Genomic DNA, 7,983 nt, shown 5'->3' with positions numbered 1-7,983 from the left:
TAAATGGATGGACGGATTCGGGTGGTGATTTTTCCGGGTGATGGATGGATCGGGTGGTGCGAATGGTAGCGGGTGATGGATGCGGGTGATGCTCCACCCGCCCCGAACCCGATCCATTTACATCTCTAATAGTACTCCCTCGTTTTGGTTTTGGTCATCATCCCTAAATAATGCTTCAAAATTCAAATTAAGATAATTTCAACTTTTGAGTACTTCTGAAATATTAGTCCTTTTTTCCAATATATTATTCATGTAGACAGATAGAGCTCGTAATTTTTTACCCGACCTGATAACTGAGTATGAACTTAACTCAAGATAATGAGAGAAACCTAAACTCGATTTCAACGAACCCGAACTTAACTCGATTTGACCCAACAATAATATTCTTCGGTAATCTTAAGTACTAAACAATTCCTGATACTTTTTCATCACCCACTAAAAATTAGCTGAAATGAAACTCGAACATGACCCATGTTTGCTCCCGTAAATTGGGCAATAGTAGTGGTGATATAATTGGGGACCTGGGGAGGCACGTGCCTCACCAATATTACTTTTTTCAGAATTAAAACATATTTAATCAATTGAAAGAAAATTACACACAATTAATACATAAAACTTAGTTTGCTCTAATTGTCTCCATGTCGTTTTGTTTCAAAAGAGGAGCATGCATGATGATACAAAGACTCTTTTGTGCAAAAATTGTTGCTTTCAAAGATTCGAATTGATTTTGTCTGCCCAATTATTCTAGCCAAAAGTTGTACGCAACCGATCTCTGTAATACTTTTTATGAGTAACAAGCCACTCTGTGGCAAACAGGGGCAAAGCTAAGACTTTACAATTGGGGGGGGGGGGTTCATTATTTTTTTCTTTACGGATTGAACAATGACAGATATAAAAGGACCGTAAATTAGCCGATCCAACTTGCGTGTTATTGGAGATCATTTTTCCATTGGATTAATATTAGTGCACTACCCGTTTTTCCATTTTTCATATTAATCTCTAGGCCATATAACTTTTTTGGATGGTGTCTATCTAACACACAATTAGTGTTGAAATAAAATCGACGAGAACAATGATATCGATGCAATCATTTTCTAACTTCTAAAATATAGGGGGCATTTTACCGAATAGTGAAAACAATTTTTAAATCTTCGGTTTTTTCACCAAATACTCTCGACAAATTAAAAAAATCACCACATACCCTCAATGTTCCAAAAATTCACCATATGCCATTGAGTTTTCGAAAACGTTCACCAAATGCTCTTTTTCTAACTTCTGTTAACTCATCGTTAGAGTTATTTACGATTTTGCCATCATTAAGCCTAAACCCTAATTCTAATCTAACCCTAACCCTAATCTAACATTAACCCTTACCCTAATCATAAACCTAAACCCTTACCCTTACCCTAATCATAACACCACCCCTAACCCTAACTCATTACCCCCTCCCATCCACCCCACCCCATCCCCCTGTTAGCCCAGTCCCCCTTGATTTCGCCGGGAAAACACAACCCAAATAAACCTAAAGAAACGTAGCTGGTAAGTGAACGAAGAGGAGGTGGGGAAATCGACGGTGAACGAAGAGGGGGTGGGGAAAATCACCGGTGAACGAAGAGGCAGTGGGGGAAATCGTCAGTGAACGAAGATGGGGTAGGGGAAACCGCCGGTGAACGAAGAGGGGTGGGGGAGGGGATGCGACTGGGGGTGGGGAGGGGCTGGGCTGAGGTGGGGATGGCTGGCAGGGGGTTAGGGTTTGGATCGGTTACGGTTAAGGTTTAATGATGGCAATTAATAACGCTAATGGTGAGTTAATGAAAGTTAGAAAAAGGGCATTTGGTGAAAGTTTTCGAATACTCAATGATGTATGGTAAATTTTTGGAACATTGGGGGTGTATGGTGAATTTTTAAATTTATCGGGGGTATTTGATGAACAAACCGTTAAATCTTTAGTTAACTAACACATCTAATGTGTAAAGGTTGTGATAGATATGAAAGTATCCAGCACAATGTGGCTCGTTAATTATAGATCTCTATATCTTTTTCATTGAATCCTATCTTACTTATAAGTTAAATGTGCAATATTCTTCTCTCTGTCCCTCATCTTACAAAGAGATCAAAACTTCCTAGGCTTAAGAGTTAAGAACTCCAAAGGAAAGACATGAAGATGAAGATAGAAAGGCAAGTTTTAAAGCTTAACTTTCCTCTACAGTTGGTATCTTATTAGATTCAAAATTCAGAGTCTCATAAGAATAAAGATAAAAGACGTAAATGTAACTAATACGTCGATAGACATGTACTTTCTCTCCTCGGGTAATTTTAAATATTAAAAACTACATACTTTTATCAAGTTTTGGTTCCATGATCTCATGTTAAAAAGTTGTTTTTACCAACCTACTTTACCACTCAAGGAAGATTATTACTGTGATATAACAAACAATTTAATATAATATATGTCCAAAACCTACATGGCCACTATTGTAATACATTAGCTGCGAGGGTGGGCCACAGGGGTCGAGCCCTGCTAGCCCCCATGTAGCTTCGCCCCCTGATGACGAACAAAATTATTCGTGTTTCTTATTGAGAGAAGTTTCAACACATAAAGCACATTAAAGAAGATCCGAGTTCAATTGTTTGTCCAAAAGGCGTTAAAATGACAAAAAAAAAACATCCAATTGTAATCGTTTAATAAGGTGCGATTTGTAGCACATATTTCATCTTCTTTTTTACTCTTCTTTTTGTATTCTTCATTATTTATAGAGTTTCCATCACTTTTCATTTAAATGTCCAACTTTGACTCTAATTACGAAATATTATTAAACCCCCTTTGTTTTCAAGTAATTGCAGCAATTTGACCCTAAACCATTTTATTATTATTTTCAACTGTGGATGTTATTGGGGCATTTAAGTAGGAGATCTACTCCATCCCCGCCCAACTGAGAGAAGACGGGTCTAGGTTTAGTCGAGATGGGCCGGGATAGGGATGAAAATCGTATTTGCAATGTGGTGGAGCGGGTGTGGATTTTATGTTATTCCCGCTTCATCCTCGCCCGCCCAGCTTCTCGTCCATCTCATACCCTCCTATCTATTAAAAAACATATTATATATTAGAAAATTTATTATAGACTCCATGTTATATAATTATATTATTAATTAATACTCTTATTTTGCAAAATATAAATTTATACTATGGACTATATTATGATGTGAAGTAGTATTAGGTTACTAGCAGATTGTTTGACTATTGAGAGGATAGTTGCAGGTATGATGCAGGTACAAAGTAGACACGAGTGTCCATGCGGGTGGTTGGGTTAGGATGGGTTTAAATACGTACCTGCTAAGGCTGGGATGGGTCGAGAAATTTCCCCCGCAATGGTTGGTGGAGCGAAGTTGGGGACGGAAATTTTATGCGAGTGCGGGGGTGGAGGGTGTAGGAACTTAGATGCATAATGCGTAAAACCAAGTATCATATACTTGAACATCTATCCCAAGATCATTGCATAAACTAGTATGAATAAAATAATAGTATAGAAATATACCTCTTGATGCGTGAATTCGTCTGCACACCACAACCTTCTAGTGGAGATCCTTTTAAAACGTCAAGCGTCGTTCCTCTAGTATTGGTCCACGAACAACACTTGGATCACCACGTATGCTAGTACGGAAGAGAGAAACACTCTCTTACTTTTAGAGATGAGGGCCGAAAATGGGTGTGAAAAGCTTAAAGGAAAAATCAGATTTTCTCTCAAGAAGATGATGTAAAGATACCAACACCTTTGTAACCCCCATATCATTATATAAGGTGGCTACAAAGAGGTGTTTCATGAGGCTTTATTCTGCCTCTTAATGTCATATATTATGAGCCTAATAAATGAGTTACAACTCTTCCCACCCATCATAAAACAGCCCAACCCATTTCACAAAGGAATTTGGGTAATATCCAAGTGTCATTACTTGTGTACCTCATAGGACTCAATAATACTAGTAGTTGGCCCAATCATATTAGTCCAACAAACACAATTAGCTTCTAGCAAAACGTTGTGATCACTAATATTATTGAATATATTATCTCCATAATTATCCTAATATTATTTAGTTTATTACACTTGATCAGGACAAAATCCTTCAATCTCCCACTTGTCTAAGAACAAGTGTGTAACCTTCAAACTCCTTAAGTCGCTTAATGTCTAACTTGATGATATGATAACATCATATGTTCATCATACCAATATTCAAGTCGTTCCTTGAAATCTGAGTTCGAACTGTCGAAACAAATGATTAACTTAATCCATTTGAGCACGGCCATGCATTTTCAGTTCTCACTCTTCAAGAGGCCAAGACACCAATCCTAACTCTTAGGAGGACTTATCCAATCTTGTATGACCAAAGCTCCCACTCAATTCATAGCAGTTCCGATCGCTGCTTTTATAGCCTCTTTTTACGGCACGACGTTTTGCAGCGTCAAAAACATACTAATCCTTAAGTAAGAACAGTGTCATATTCACGTCAAAGGAATCCACTAAACATATTAATTAATAAGAGTCTCATAAACCTTTTAGAGAACTCCCACTAGCTCTGCCCAGCGTGTATCAACTATACAAGCCTATGCAAATGACTAGACATCTCCATGTCCCTATAGCCCATGAAACTGCGCTATCAATCAACTTGCAATCTAGTCCATGAAACTGAATCATTTACGTTCAACTTAATGATTCGAACTAGGGACTAAGGTATATTATAACTCCTGTTCACTGGATAGAGTTCCATTTGTCAAATCACGTATTTGATAATCTTATCAAACGTTATAAAATATTTTGAATGTTTTATTTAATACTTAACCAAGATTAAATAAGAACAAAACTTTATTGATAAACATAAACATAACATATCAAAACGAGTAATTATAACTGTGAACTAATTAAAAGTAAATAGTACACAATTAAACCCACTCTCCTATATGCTTAAGCCCTATAGCCCTAGTATGACTCTCATGCTTGGGCTGGGGCAAAGGTTTAGTCAAAGGATCAGCGACATTGCTATCCGTATGAACCTTGCAAACTATTACATCCTTTCTCTCAACGATTTCTCGAATAGATGAAACTTTCTAAGTACATGTTTACACTTTGATGTGATCTTGGTTCCTTAGACTGAGCTATGGCACCATTGTTATCACAATGTAAAACAATACCATCTCCAACACTAGGCACTACTCCTAGCTCCAGAATGAACTTCTTCATCCAAACGGCTTCCTTTGCTGCATCTGCCGCAGCAATGTACTCAGCTTCTGTTGTAGAATCAGCAACAGTGCTTTGCTTTGAACTTTTCCAGCTCACTGCCCCTCCATTTAGACAAAAGATGAAACCAGATTGGGATCGGAAATCATCTTTGTCAGTTTGGAAGCTCGCATCTGTGTAACCCTCAACAATTAACTTACTTTCACCTCCATCACTAAGAAATTATCCTTAGTCCTTCTCAAGTACTTTAGGATATTCTTAGCTGCACTCCAGTGTGCGTCACCTGGATTTGATTGGAATCTGCTACACATGCTCAAGGCATATGAAACATCTGGGCGAGTACAAATCATGGAGTACATAATGGACCCTATAGCTGACGCATAAGGAACATTACTCATTCGCTTAATCTCATCAAGAAGGACACAAAGTCTTGCTAAGCGACACGCCATGTTGCATGGGTAGAAACCGCCTCTCTTAGAGTTTTCCATGTTGAACTTAGTGACGATCTTATCTATATAAGTTCGTTGGCTAAGTCCGATCATCCTCTTAGACCTATCCCTATAGATCTTGATCCCCAAAATGTACTCAGCGTTTCCAAGGTCTTTCATAGAAAAACAACTTTTAACCATTCCTTGACTGACTCAAGCATGGGAATGTCATTTCCTATGAGAAGTATGTCATCTACATACAAGACCAAGAAGACTATGTTACTCCCACTTTCCTTCTTGTAAACACAAGACTCTTCTCCGTTTTTGAGAAAACCAAACTGTTTGATTGTTCATCAAAACGAAGATTCCAACTCCGAGATGCTTGATTCAATCCATAAATGGATTTTTGAAGCTTACATACGCTCCTAGGATTTTCTGGATCCACAAAACCTCCGGCTGTGTCATATACACATCCTCTTTCAAGAACCCATTCAAGAAAGCGGTTTTGACATCCATTTGCCAAATCTCGTAATCATAAAGGCGCGATCGCTAGGAGTATCCGAACGGATTTAAGCATGGCTACGCTGAAAAGGTTTCGTCATAGTCTATACCATGAACTTGCTTGAACCCTTTTGCAACCAACCTTGCTTTGTAAACCTGAATATTACCATCCTTGTCTGTTTTCACTTTGAAAACCCATTTGCAACCAATAGGTGTAACCCCATGGGTAAATCTACCAAGTCCCATACTTGATTTTCAGACATGGATGCCATTTCGGACCTCATGGCTTCAAGCCATTTTTCGGAGTCTTCACTCATCAAAGCTTGCTTGTAAGTAGTAGGTTCCTCAAATTCTAAAATCATTATCTCAGAATTTTCGGTTAACAAGAAACAACAAATCTTGGTTGGTATTCTTGTTCTACTAGACTTACGAGGGGTGCAACAGGAGAAATTTTCTTCTCAACAATTTGAGAATTTTGCACGAATTAGATTCGAGTGGGACAGTAGGAGGTTCGTGTACGGGATGCACGTCCTCCAACACTTGGTCAATTATGGGAGAAGATTCCTCCAAAGGAGGAATACTTCAAGCCCACACTGGCTCTTGTGTTTTCTCTAACATAGGGTGAACTATGTCCATTTGTTGCTCTTCTCGAACTTCTTCGAGAAATACATTACTCCCACTTGCCTTTTTGGAAATAAAATCTTTTTCCAAAAAGACACCACGACGAGCAACAAACACTTTGCCCTCAGTGCGATTGTAGAAGTAATAGCCCTTGGTTTCCTTGGGATAACCCACAAAGAAACACTTATCTGATTTAGGGGCGAGTTTATCTGAAAGTAAACGCTTTACATAAACCTCACATCCCCAAATACGTAGAAAAGACAAGCTTGGAACTTTTCCACTCCATATCTCATATGGTGTCTTATCTACTGCCTTTGATGGAGTTCTATTAAGTGTGAAAGTAGCAGTTTCGAGAGCATATCCCCAGAAGGATATTGGAAGATCAGCAAAACTCATCATAGACCGAACCATATCAAGTAGAGTTCGGTTCCTCCTTTAGGATACACCATTCAACTGAGGTGTTCCAGGCGGAGTGAGTTGTGAAAGAATTCCACAACTCTTCAAGTGATCACTAAATTCTTGGCTCAAATATTCACCACCACAATCGGATCGTAGTGCTTTATTGTTTTGCCAAGCTGGTTTTGGACTTCATTCTGGAATTCTTTGAACTTTTCAAAGATTCCGACTTATGCTTCATTAAATAGACATATCCATATCTACTTAAATCGTCGTAAAAGTAATGAAGTACCCAAACCCTCCCCTAGCTTTTGTGCTCATTGGTCCACACATCAGTATGTATTAGGCCCAATAGATCACTGGCCCTTTCACCCTTTCCAGTAAAAGGTGACTTTGTCATTTTACCCATTAAACATGATTCACACACATCAAATGGCTCAAAGTCAAAGATGTTAGAAGTCCATCTTTATGTAACTTCTGAATGCGTTTCGCGTTTATGTGTCCTAAACGACAATGCCATAAGTAAGTAGGATTAGTATCGCTTGATCTATGTTTTTTGCTGTCTATGTTAAGGACATCTTTGTCTAAGTCTAGGAATATAGACCATTAGACCTTTTAGCAGTGGCATAAAACATTGAATTCAAATAAACAGAGAAACAACCTTTCTCAATTGTAAATGAAAACCCTTCATTATCCAAAACAGGAATAGAAATAATGTTTTTGGTAATAGCAGGAACATAATAACAATTATTAAGCTCTAATATTAATCCAGAAGGCAAAGGTAGACTATAAGTCCCAACTGCAAC

This window comes from Beta vulgaris, chromosome 9 (genome assembly GCF_026745355.1).
Source record: "Beta vulgaris subsp. vulgaris cultivar EL10 chromosome 9, EL10.2, whole genome shotgun sequence".
NCBI classification, from domain to species: Eukaryota; Viridiplantae; Streptophyta; class Magnoliopsida; order Caryophyllales; family Amaranthaceae; genus Beta; species Beta vulgaris.
The sequence above is the reverse complement of the archived record's forward strand: the minus strand, read 5'-3'. Positions refer to the sequence as shown.